The sequence below is a fragment of the Choloepus didactylus genome, chromosome 9, assembly GCF_015220235.1.
Source record: "Choloepus didactylus isolate mChoDid1 chromosome 9, mChoDid1.pri, whole genome shotgun sequence".
Taxonomy (NCBI): domain Eukaryota; kingdom Metazoa; phylum Chordata; class Mammalia; order Pilosa; family Megalonychidae; genus Choloepus; species Choloepus didactylus.
Window position 1 is genome coordinate 10,192,406 of NC_051315.1, and position 13,236 is coordinate 10,205,641.

The following is a 13,236-nucleotide window of genomic DNA, read 5'->3' on the forward strand; positions in this document are numbered from 1 at the left end:
TAAAAGCCCATTAATGCACTTTCCTCCAAGGTGGTGTGATGTGATTTAGTTTGTTGGAAACAACACGTCGGCCCCAAATATCTACACACAAAAATATGTATATTGTTTAAAATCCCAAGAGGATCATTCTTTCAGGTTTAGGTGATATCCCTAGCTAAAATGCAAATACTCCAACTAAGGAAATATGCTTATGCCAAAACCAGCCATTATCACAGTAGTGTAAGTTGTTTCTCAGTCACTCTCCAGTAGGTCAGAGTTGAAGATAGTATTGTAGAGAACAGGAGAGGAAAAGTGAATGAGGGAATGGGACACCGATACATTGAGCAGACATGCTGTCCAGTCTGGACAAGGTCCTAACAGCAGTTATCAGTGAACACCATGGGAAAGGAGAAGAGAAACAAAGAAGAGAAGGGACATCAGGCTTCGCAATTTTGCTTAGGTCTAAGCATTCTGACTCTCTTTTTATGTTTTCATATTTGTGTTATTATGGTAAATAGATAACATAAAATTACCCATTTTAACCATTTTTAGGCATGCAATTTGTGGCATTAGTAACATTCTCAATGTTGTACAACCAGCACCAGTGTCAATATCTGCATTTTTTCATCACTCTGGACAGAAAATAAAAAAAAATATGGAACACTTCAAGAACTTGCATGTCATCCTTGTTCGGTGGCTATGCAAATCTTCTCTGTGTCATTCCAATTTCAGTGCATGTGCTGCTGAAACGATCACCTGACTTTGTTTCGTTTTAACACCTGCAGAGGAATTTTGGAAAATCCTGAACTTTGAGAGTGTTTCCATCTACCACCCAGATGTGAGGGTGCCTTAGAGTCACAGAGTTATCTGATGTCAGCGTTAGGCAAAACTTCCCACCCCCAACACAAATAAAACCCAACCTTGCAAATATTCCAAAGCTCTCCCCACCCACAATGGACATGACTATTTACACAAAACCTGCTCTTAGCTAACGTAGCAGTCTGACCAAGAACAAAAATTAAAATGTTCCATAATGTAATAACCTCCCTGATGTCAGCTCCTTATCTTACCCTGAGAAAAATAATCCCCTGATGTCGACTCCTTACTTCTCTCTTACCCCAACCCCCCACCCCAAAGCTATCAAATTGTACTGCCTTTGTTCGGGGCTGTCGCCATCTTAGGCTGCAGCCCACCTGTGCAGAAATAAAACTTTCTCTGACTGAGCTTACATCTCTTCTCTTACCGATCAAAAAACCCAACAGTCAGAACTGGATAAAAACTGGGAGCCCAATTAGCCCAGAGTTTCCTAAACATGTCTGGCCATACACAAAGCCTGGAACATCCTCCTTGGCTCTCTGAAGAATCTGAGTTAGTCCTCCACGTGAGTGAGACCTGGAAATCTGTACCTTTGACAATAGCTCATGTGATTCTCACAATCAAGCAAGTTTGGAAACCACCAGACATTTAACAGATCTGAAAACTGAGTCTTTGAGAGGGGAAGGAACTTGCCCCAAATAACCCTGAGATAAGGTTCCTGCTTAGTTAAAAAATCTAACTACCTCAACTCAAAATGCAGCCTTCTACGTACATCTCTCAGCCCTTCCAAGCTGTGTTTGATTTATCTAGTAATAAAACCGGCCTGATGCTTTGTTTTGTTTTGATTTTCCCCCTTTCCTTCTCTCTGATTTCTAATGTCTGCTACAGACTTAGATAAACCAGATGAGAAGGATGGGGAGTAAAAATTAGATTGCTCTGCTGTTAACCTTTTAATTAAATCAATCCCTCCTGCCTCTAATAAAGGGAGTGTTTAAATGGAAAACAGAAGAAAACTAGGATGACATCTTCCAAGCCCCACTGAAGTGCCAGGAGACAGAAAGTCTTGATTTGAACAGACACCTTGTCCAGAGACTAAAAACACTGTAGGATCCTATTGTCCTTGGAAATACAACTTCAAGTCCATCCATGTCTCAGCAGAGGCTCCACTCAGCTGGAGGGAGGTGGGGACCATCGTCCCCTGAGAATACCTATAAGCAGGTTGGAGCCGGCCCATGAAAGCACGACTGTCTTGTTACGGATGGCAATGAACTGTGGAAGACACTACCAGCTAACCTCTCTCTGTCCTTCCCAAGTTCCCCAACATCGTTCCCCTCCTGGTGTTGTTTTTGGAATTTTGCTCAGACTGGTGCTTCCCTGGCTCTAGAAATGGCTGGTAGCCAAAGTGCTTTTGCACTGAGAACTAATTGGGGGTGAGGAGAGGCAGTGTGGTCAGCTCCTGGAGCTAGAACAAAGGAAAATGTCTCGAGGACCTATTTTTAAATGCCTTGGCGCCGAAATTGGCCTCTCAGTGGGGGTAGACTGCTCAGAGTCGTGGATAAGTAGAGTCCTAATGTATCACACCTGAAACAAATTGATGCTTGCTATTATGCACTTTATTATAGAAAGGGCATGCTTCTCACCATGATATAGTTCAGTTCCCTTATCTACCACCACTTCCTGTTTATCAAGGGCAGTTGAAAAAATAACCAGTTTTAAGATGGGACCATCTGGGTTTGAACAAGAGGTCTGTCCCTTTTTAGATTATGATTTATTACTAAAACTCCCTGAGCTTTAGTGTTCTCACATATAAAATGAGGATATTGGCTATTAAGATTTTTTTCCTCTTAGGTTTGTTGTAGGAATTCATTAAAATCAATATGCATTGTTTAGCATGTACAATGTTAGACTGCATCATATAGAATATGCAATGTATGTTCCTTGAGGACCCTTAAGAGCCTCTTGTGGTCATTGTCACAGTCCCAGAATTTATTATGAAGCATAGTACAGAAAAGAAGCTTAATATATATGTTGGAGTGAATGAATGAATTAATATTTAAAAATGGCACTTGATAAATGTAAATTCTTCACACATTCTTAATAGCCTACTTATTCTCACATCCTTTGTTTACCCTTTTCTAATATCACCCCCTGTTGATTACTCTGTCCTCAAATTTTTGTAAGTAGTTAATATTTCTAACATTTATTCAACCTTGAGTCTGTTTCACTTGTATTTGTTGAGAATAGCTTATATGCCAAATTCTGTGTTATTTGCTGAGGGAAACTTCAGTTGAATAAAACACCACCCTTATTCTGAAAAAAAGGAAGAGTCTACACAGATTTACACTAAAATAAATTGCAGTTTAACCATCATGCATTGTTTTTGACAGAAGAGACATGGATGTTAGGGGAGCACAGAAGTAGAAGCCCTTTGACCACAAGGGGAATTTGGGATGGCCTCCAGAGGCTAATATTGCCATCAAAACCCACATATAGATGTCCAAATACATTTCTCTGTAGAAGTGTGTGTGTGTGTGTGTGTGTTGTGTGTGTGTGTTTATGTACATATATATAGGTGAGCACACACAGGTCTTATGTGTTGACATTTTAGGAGTAAATTTCTTTATATTTTAGTCTGAACTCAGTAAATTCTGGAAGAGAGAGAGATTAGGTATCTCCAATGGATGGTTTAAGCAGTGGACTTAGTCCGTTTGTAGGGTATTCGTCTTATACTTATCAAAAGACTGAATCAGAGACTAGAAAGATTTTTTTGTAAGCCCTGGAAATACATTTTATCTAATAGCTGAGAAAGCCAAATTCCTATAGAAGTTGGGCATTATTTTCTTGCTAGTGAACAATTCATTAGTTAATGTAATATATGATGGAAAAGAATGTATTTGCATCACACATGGCTATCCTCCTAGAATGATGCTTGCAGCTCACAAAGCTGAAGAGATGCCCACCCCAAATGGGGCTAAACAGATGTGCTGCCAGAAATGATCATTTTTTGTTGTGTTGGGCAAATTTACACAGCATTGCAAACACATTACAGTATTAGACTTACCTGCGTCCCTGCACATAGCACAGGCCCAAAATAATTTTTGATTGACTTGTATTTCATTTTGAGGTGGAACAGGATATTATGAGCTCTCAGCTCAAGCTCAGGCCAGACCAAACTCCATCAGCAGATTTCTTAATAAAAATGCGAGGCCCCTGAAGGAGCTTTGTCTTCGGCCTTATATCCAGAGATTGTAATTCAAATTCTGAGACAGTTTCTTCCTGCCAGCTGATGCCAGAGATATATTCTTGGGCTGAGGTTGCACATACTATTTAACTGTACTCAGAGATTAAATGAGGAGAAAATTCAGTATACTGTTTAACTCTTCAGTCCTCTCCTTGTAGTAACAGAGATGGTATCAAAGCAGCTCTCAGCCTAATACATTGACGTCCAAAAAATGTGAAATATACTCAACTTTCTGGACATATACTTGGGATGGATAATTTAGAAGTAAATAGCTTCCAAATTCTAATAATATGGAAATGTTCCTGTTTCTTTATAGCCAAATGCAATGAGCACCCAACTCCTATGCTTTCTCCAAAATCCATACACAATCCCATGTTACTTGGGAGGCTTGGGACTTGTCTGCTCAGCATTTTGACATGGAATGGCATATGGAAAGTTACAGCGGTCAACTGTATGAGGCACACAGGCAAGAGATGGTGTATTATGACAAGAAGTGAGGCAAAATATTGCATAGCTGCCATATTATGGATGGCTTTAAGCACAGGGCAGACAAGATTTATATTGCATCATTTATTGAGCTCCTATGATGCAACAGCATCTTGTAAGACACTCAGTTTGCTGTATCACATTCGTAAATGCCCCTACAACAAGACACATCTTTGTTTTCCTCTTTCTGTTAAAAAAAAAAAAAAAAAAAAAAGATGACACTTAGAGAGACTGAATAACCTTCCCTGAGTTACACAGTTAAGAAATAGCAGAACTAAGATTTGAATCAGATCTAATTGACTCAATGTTTGCGTTTTAAATAAAACGCCCATGATAAGTTCTTTGGTAGGGGGTAGAGTAGCTCGGGTTGGATTCTGTGTAAAACTGTGATGTTAGAAATACCTGTTTGTGCTGCTTTCCTACTTCTGTCCATTGTTTTGTTTTGCTTTTCCTCTTTATTTTACGATACTCTAGACTCTCGTCCCTATGATGTTCTGATCCTAAATGACCTAAACTTTATATGGTTGCCACTGCTAGAAAATACACAAGAATATTTGGTACTAACTAGTAGTGTCTCAAACAGTCACCCTTTCCAAGGAAATTGACATTTTAAAGGGGTGTGACAAAAGGCCTTAAAGATATAAAATAAAGGTTCAAAGACGGATTCTCGGTAAATATGAAAGATGGACTAGAGTTTCAGGTGGGAGGAAGGAGGAAATATTTTCTTCCCAATGGTCCTCAAAGCACATTTGGTTGAACACTTTCTAATGGCTGGTACCCAATTAAGCCCTGCTGAAAGAGACTAACATCTGTTCATTCAACAAATGGTTATTGAGCATCGGCTGTGCCCGGATTGGCAATGGCACCAGGGACACCGAGACGAAAGGGATAGTGCCTGTCCTCAAGGACCATGCCAGGAAATGGAAGGGACTGCCCAGCAAACAGGCAATTGCAGCACAGGGTGATGGGTCAATAGTGCAGCAGCATAGCGTGGGGCCTTGAGACCAGAAAATGAGATCAGGGATTGCTCCTCAGGAAACACAAGGCTTGAGCTTAGTGGAAACATGAAGAAATAGCCAGGTATAAAAGTGGGAATTTGAGGAGGAAAAAGTTATGGACCCAACTCTGGGGGAAACTTGTAGTCTACCAGCATGTCAAATGAATGCTTAAATTGATTCAGATCTTTCTTTTGACACTCAAATCAATATTGCCCTTCTTCTTTAGGTTGATGTTATCTAAGTGATGACTGAGTCAAGCAAGGTGAATACATCCCAGTATCCCGTGGAGCTGCCCTGTCACAATGGGAGCCTGTAGCCACACGTGGCCATTGAGCATCAGAAATGAGGCTGGTGTAACTGAGAAACTGCATCTTATATTAAATTTGAAAGTCTTCTAAGTGCAAAACATTCAGTGGAGTTTGAATACTTAAGTCTGACAACACAAAGGTAAAATGATGCATCAACAATTTTTGACTTTTGATTACATGTTGAAGGAAATACAGGGTTAAATAAAATATGACATTTTAAAAAGTGGAGAGAAGGGCAGCCCATGAAAACAGAAGGAATCACACCTGCCCAGGCAGAGAGGCATGGGAGAGCAGAGCACATACTGGTAATTGCAAATTGCACAGAAAGGCTAGAGGTTGGATGCATGTAAGGGAGTATCGGAAAATGATCTGAGACAAGGTTAAAGACATAAATAGGAGCAAGGTCAAGGGGGAACCTTTTGTAGCTTTTTGAGAAAATTGACATATTTATACCCCAAAGACTATGATGCTACTAGAGGTTAGAAAAGAGTCAGTGAAAAAGATAATTCATGCACAACATTTCCACTTAAAACCATGAGAAATGCAGGTTTTAGTGATAGTGATCCATGAAGTACTATTTAGGAAGTCTCTTTGAGAACACATAACACATGGTAAGTGCTAGTCAACAAATAGGTGGCTGGATATAGATTTTTTTTTCTTCCAAAGAACAGATAATGCAGTGCATTTATAGTTGTTAATCTGTGCTCCTATCAGTAGATCTGGAGTCATTGGCAGAAAATGCAGCCAGGGAGCTAAGTTTATTGATCAGAGATCTTTCAAAAGCAGGAATTTGAGATTATTTTGCAGTGAGGGCCACTGTCCACCAGATGGCAAACAGCAATGCATCCTGGTCCAATGGGCAGACTCACCACTCATTCTCTTGCCTCTTCAGTGAGAAAGATCCAAGGCAGGATGATTTCATAGCTGGGGCATTGTTGTGTTGTTATTTGACATTTGACTCATCTGACTTCAGAAGAAGCCATTTGAAAAGGAAGAAAACAGGAGGCTTTTATTTTTGCAAGTGAAAAGAGGCTGCTTCATTTGGAACCAACTTTTACTGGAGTTTTGAAATGGATGTTTTGAAAAGAAGGCTTTCTATCCATGATAAAGGAAATTGGAAAAGGTAAACGTAACTTGTGAATTTTTGATGACAGCCAAGAATGGTGATTTCTACAATATTTAGGGTCCACTGTCTTCTGCCCTAAAGCTCCCCTGCTTTCTCAGAGTTCCAAAAAGGAAAAATAAAGTAAAATAAAGATATTTAGAAACTGTTGGTTATATGAAGCATTTGCAGTTAACGGCAAACTCAAAGTTGTGGGTTTTGGACCTGAGTATGTTAGGAACTGGCAGTGTGACTTGGTGAGCCTTGCCTTCTCTGAGCTTCAGTTTTCTCATCTATAAAGCAGGGAGACTGGACAACTGCTAACATCGATAGCTCTCATTTAATGCCCACTAATTAAGAGCCAGATCCTGTGCTAAATAATTTGTGACAATATGTCACTTACTTTTCACAACAAGCCTATGAGGCAGAAATCATGATGTCCCCATATTGATTTTGATGAAGTAGGCACACAAAACAGTTAGGTGACATACCTAAGGTCTTAAAACTGGGAAATGATGGAGCCAGGTTGAAGATCCTGGTTTGGCCAACTCTGGAGACCCACACATAGTCAATTATTGGATGATATCTAAGTACCTATTTTTTTGTAATAAATATAGTTGGGGATTTAAAAGAGCATTTGGAATGAGTATTTGGTAAAATAGCAGTTTTATAAGTTGACATAAAACTAGAAGGGATTTATTTGCTTTAAATTGTTGTTTAACTTTCTTATTGATGCTGTAACAAATTGCCAGAAGCTTATTGGTTTAAAGCAACACAAACACATTATCTCCCAGTTGTGGAAGTCAGAAGTCCATGAGTTTTACTGGCTAAAATCAAAGTGTCAGCAGCACTGGGTTCCTTCTTGAGGCTCTATGGGATGATCTATGCCTTTGCTTCTTCATCTTCTAGAGGCTCTGCAAATTCTCTATCTCATGGCCCCTTCTTTCATGGTTAAAATAAACAGAATATGCTCTTCACTTCTTTCTGTCACTTGGACACTGACTCTCCTGCCTCTATCTTTTGTGTATAAGGAAGGACCCTTGTGGCTCCATTGAGCCCACCTGGATCATCCAAGATAATCTCAAACTCCATAACTTAATCCCATCTACAAAGTCCTTTTAGGTAAGGCACCCTATGCACAGCTTCTGGAGAGAAGAGAAGAGAAGAGAAGAGAAGAGAAGAGAAGAGAAGAGAAGAGAAGAGAAGAGAAGAGAAGAGAAGAGAAGAGAAATCTTTGGAGGGCTATTACTGTACTTAAGACAAGAACTAACATGCATTGAATTCTTACTGTGTCTCAGTTACTGTAAAGTGATGTAGGCACTTGACAAAGATTTCCACTTTCCAACAGCTCTGTGAAGTAGCTACTACTATTAACCCCCTTTTTAAATGAAGAAACTAAAGGATTGAGATTTTACATAATAGCTGAGAAACATCAGCTAATTAGTGGTATAGTCTACCCTATCCAGAACCTCCACTGCTACTATTTTATACATGAACAAGGTCTCTGCAGTAGAATTATGGAGACTTCAGGTCTTCTACATTACCAGATCCTCTACAGTCTCCACGAGGTCCACTACATATACTAGACAAAGCTTCGGTATTGTGCTGGCAGAATGGTTCTTTGGCTTCCCCATTAAGTTGATATCTTTATACCATGCTTTAAAGAGATTCATGATTTCATGCCAGATGACATGGTTATTGTTAAAAATACATTTGTTTATAATGGATATATTTTTGTCTTTGTCTGCCTCAATTTAAGTAGCTTTGCACGTGTTTTTTTTTTATTAAAAAATTTTAAATTTGCATGCAGTAACATTGACTCTTTTTATGGTATACAGTTCCATAAATTTTAAAACATTTCTATTGTAATTGCCACCACAATCAGGAAACAGAACAATTCCACCATCTCCCAAAACTCTCCCTTGGGCTGTTGCTTTGGAGTCATACCCTCCCCTTAACCTTAACTGCTGGCTTGTACTAATCTCTGTCCCACTCCTATATTTTAACATATCAAGAATGCCAAATAAATGGAATCATAAACTATCTGATTTTGAAACTGGTCTCTTTCTCTCAGTATAATGCTTTTCAGATTATCCATGTTTTGAATGAATCAATAGGATTTTATTTTGTTTCCTTTCTCATTTTTATTGCTAAAGAGAATTCCATTGTGTATGTACCACAGTTTGTGTATCCATTCACCTGTTGTGGGCATTTAGCTTGTTTCCAGTTTACAGAGATTATGTGTAGAGTTTTTATGGAAATTCAAGTATAGGTTTTTGTGTGAACATAAGCTTCATTTACATAACAGAATATCTTAGAGTGGGATTGCTGGGTCATATGGTAAATGTCTGTTTAATTTTAGAGGCTGCCAAATTGTTTTCAGAGTGGCAATACCATTTTCATTCCCACAAGCAATGAATAAGAATTCATCCTCAGAACCAGATTTTTATTATGTTAGTCATTCTAATGGGTATGTAGTGATGTCTCACAATTTTATTTTTCATTTCTGTAATGGCTAGTGATTTTAAGCATCTTTGCATATGCTTATTCACCATCTGTATATATTCCTTCATGAAATTCCTGTTCAACCACTTTGCCCAAATTTTTACAGTAATATTTTTTTTTCATTTTCTTTCTGTTGAGTTTTGAGAGCTCTTTATATATTCTTGATACTTTCCCTTTGTTGGCTATGTGATTTGCAAATAATATTTCCCAATCTGTACTTCCTCTTTTCATTCCTGTAATACTGTCTTTCATAGATTGTTTTTTTTTTTTTTTTAATTATGATGAAGTCAAATTTACCAAGTGTTGGCTTGTGTGGACCATGCTTTTTAATTCTTTGTCTAACCAAGATCACATGGGTGATTTTCTCCTATGTTTTCTTCTAAAAATGTTACATCTTTATGTTTTACATTAAATCTATGATCTATTTTAATTTTTGAATAAAGTATGAGGCTTAGGCAGAGGGTTGGTTTTTATTGCATATTATTGCCCAATGTCTTTAATATATTTGTTGCAAAGACAATCCTATCTGCATTGAATTTGTTTTGCACATTTGTAAAAAATTGGGTGTATTTTTGTGAATCTACATATGTATTCTATATTCTGTTTCATTGAGATATATATATCTATCTCTCCACCAAATCACAATTATTAATTACACCAGTTAAGTAGTCTTAAAATAAGGAAGTGTGATTCCTCCAAATTTATCCTTTTATTTTTTTAAAATTATTTTATCTATTCCAGTTCCTTTTCCTTTCCATTTAAATTTTAGAATCAGCTTGTTTATATCTACAAAATACCCTGCTGGAATTTTGGTTGATATTTTGTTATATCTATAAATCAGTTTGAGGGGAAGTCATATTGGTATTGAGTCTTACAATCCATGAACATGACATGATTGTCCATTTATTTATAAATTCACTCTTTTCATCAGCATTTCATGGTTTTTAGCATACAGGTCCTGCACATATTTTGTTAGATTTATATCTAAGAATTTATTTTTTGAGATGTGTCAAATATCATGTTTTAGGTTTAATAATCCCAGTTGTTTGTTGTTAGTATATAGAAATATAATTGATTTTTACATACTGATATATCTTATATCCTTGATAAGCTCGTTTATTAGTTCTAGGAGTTTTATGTTTGTTTCTATGTGTGTGAATTCCATGAGGTTTTCTACTTAATCATATGCTCTTTGAATAAGATCAGTTAACTTTCTTACTTTCCAATCTTTAAGTTTTTTTTTTTCCTTGTATTATTGGGCTTTTTGCTGTTGAAAAGAAGTGGAGACACTGGACATTCCTGATCTTAGAGGGACCATTATGTATGATGTAAGATGAGGTTTTTTGTAGACATCTTTTATTAGGTTCAGGATGTTTCCTCCTATTACTAAGAGAAAAAGGACATTCAATATTCTTGAATACATTTTCTTTATCAATAGATATGATCATGAGCTTTTCCTTATTTGCCTATGATAATGTGATATATTATATTGTCTTGTATTTCAACACTGAATCACCTCACATTCTTTGGATAAATGTACTTCCTCATGGTGTATTATATGTATTTCTGGATTCAATTCACTGATACTTTGTTGCAGATTTTTGCATCTATAGTCAGGAAGCATACTTTTCTTACCCTATCCTAACTGGTTTTGGGATCGGATGTTCCTGGTCTTCTAAAGTGATTTAGAATGTGTTTCCTCCTTTTCTATTTTCTGAGAGAGATTGTGAGAATTCTATAATTGATGTCAATAAAAATTAATATTATTTATTCTTTAAATGTTTGTTAGAATCCACTAGTGAGACCATCTGGACATATACTTTTCTTCATGGGAAGAAATTTAACTATGAATTGAATTTCTTGAGTAAATATAGGACTATTTGAATTATCTATTGTTTTGAGTGAGTCTTGATAGTTTGAGTCTTTGAGTAAATTGGTCCATTTCATCTAAGTTGTACTATTTAGGGGCAACTAAATTGTAGTGGGCTATCATTTTAATGTCATTTATTATTCACCTTTAATTCTTGAAATTGTGATTTCTGTCTTGTCTTTTTTCTTGGTCAATCTGGCTAGGTTTATCCAACTATTTGTTTCATTGCTTTTTCTATTTTTTTTTTTCATTTTCATTAACTTTTGATCTTATTTTCATTTATTATTTCATTTCTTCCTTACTTATGCCTGCTTTAAATTCATTTACTCCTTTTTTTGACTTTCCTAAAGATGTTCTCTGTTGGTTCAGTCTTCAAAAATATATGCAAAATCCAGTCACTCTGCACCTTCTCCATGACAGCTCCCCTGGTCTAAGCCACTGCCAACTCCTATCTGGATTATCACGGAAGTCTTTTTTTTTTTTTTTTTAATCTTCATTTTATTGAGATATATTCACATACCACGCAGTCATACAAAACAAATCGTACTTTCGATTGTTTACAGTACCATTACATAGTTGTACATTCATCACCTAAATCAATCCCTGACACCTTCATTAGCACACACACAAAAATAACAAGAATAATAATTAGAGTGAAAAAGAGCAATTGAAGTAAAAAAGAACACTGGGTACCTTTGTCTGTTTGTTTCCTTCCCCTGTTTTTCTACTCATCCATCCATAAACTAGACAAAGTGGAGTGTGGTCCTTATGGCTTTCCCAATCCCATTGTCACCCCTCATAAGCTACATTTTTATACAACTGTCTTCGAGATTCATGGGTTCTGGGTTGTAGTTTGATAGTTTCAGGTATCCACCACCAGCTACCCCAGTTCTATAGAACCTGAAAAGGGTTGTCTAAAGTGTGCATAAGAGTGCCCACCAGAGTGACCTCTCGGCTCCTTTTGGAATCTCTCTGCCACTGAAGCTTATTTCATTTCCTTTCACATCCCCCTTTTGGTCAAGAAGATGTTCTCCGTCCCACGATGCCGGGTCTACATTCCTCCCCGGGAGTCATATTCCACGTTGCCAGGGAGATTCACTCCCCTGGGTGTCTGATCCCACGTAGCGGGGAGGGCAGTGATTTCACCTTTCAAGTTGGCTTAGCCAGAGAGACAGGGCCACATCTGAGCAACAAAGAGGCATTCGGGAGGAGGCTCTTAGGCACAACCATAGGGAGGCCTAGCCTCTCCTTTGCAGCAACCGTCTTCCCAAGGGTAAAACTTATGGTAGAGGGCTCAACCCATCCAACCACCAGTCCCCTATGTCTGTGGTCATGTTAGCAACCATGGAGGTGGGGTAGGCGAATACCCTTGCATTCTCCACAGACTCCTCAAGGGGGCACTACATCTTTTTTTTTCCTTGTTTTTCTTTTTTTTTTTTTTTTAACTTTCCCTTCTTTTTTAAATCAACTGTATGAAAAAAAAGTTAAAAAGAAAACAAACATACAATAAAAGAACATTTCAAAGAGACCATAACAAGGGAGTAAGAAAAAGACAACCAACCTAAGACAACCGCTCTACTTCCAACATGTTCCAACTCTACCCCAAGAAAGTTACACAATATAGCAACATTTCTGCGAACCTGTTCCTACCATACCCATCAGAAATTAACAGACCATAGTCATTGCTGGGCATCCCCAGAACGTTAAATAGCTTATCTGTTCTTCTTGGATTATTGTTCCCCCTTCCTTAATTGCTCTCTACTGCTAGTTCCCCTACATTCTACATTATAAACTATTTGTTTTACATTTTTCAAAGTTCACATTAGTGGTAGCATGTAATATTTCTCTTTTTGTGCCTGGCTTATTTCGCTCAGCATTATGTCTTCAAGGTTCATCCATGTTGTCATATGTTTCACGAGATTGTTCCTTCT

At 37.6% G+C, this 13,236-nt stretch overlaps 1 non-coding gene across 1 annotated transcript; it reads right to left on the bottom strand.

The window, feature by feature from the left end:
- Window positions 1–628: 628 nt before the first annotated feature.
- Window positions 629–735, bottom strand: LOC119545090. The gene has a single exon (XR_005219064.1). It is a non-coding gene; the product is annotated as a U6 spliceosomal RNA (small nuclear RNA).
- Window positions 736–13,236: the final 12,501 nt, after the last annotated feature.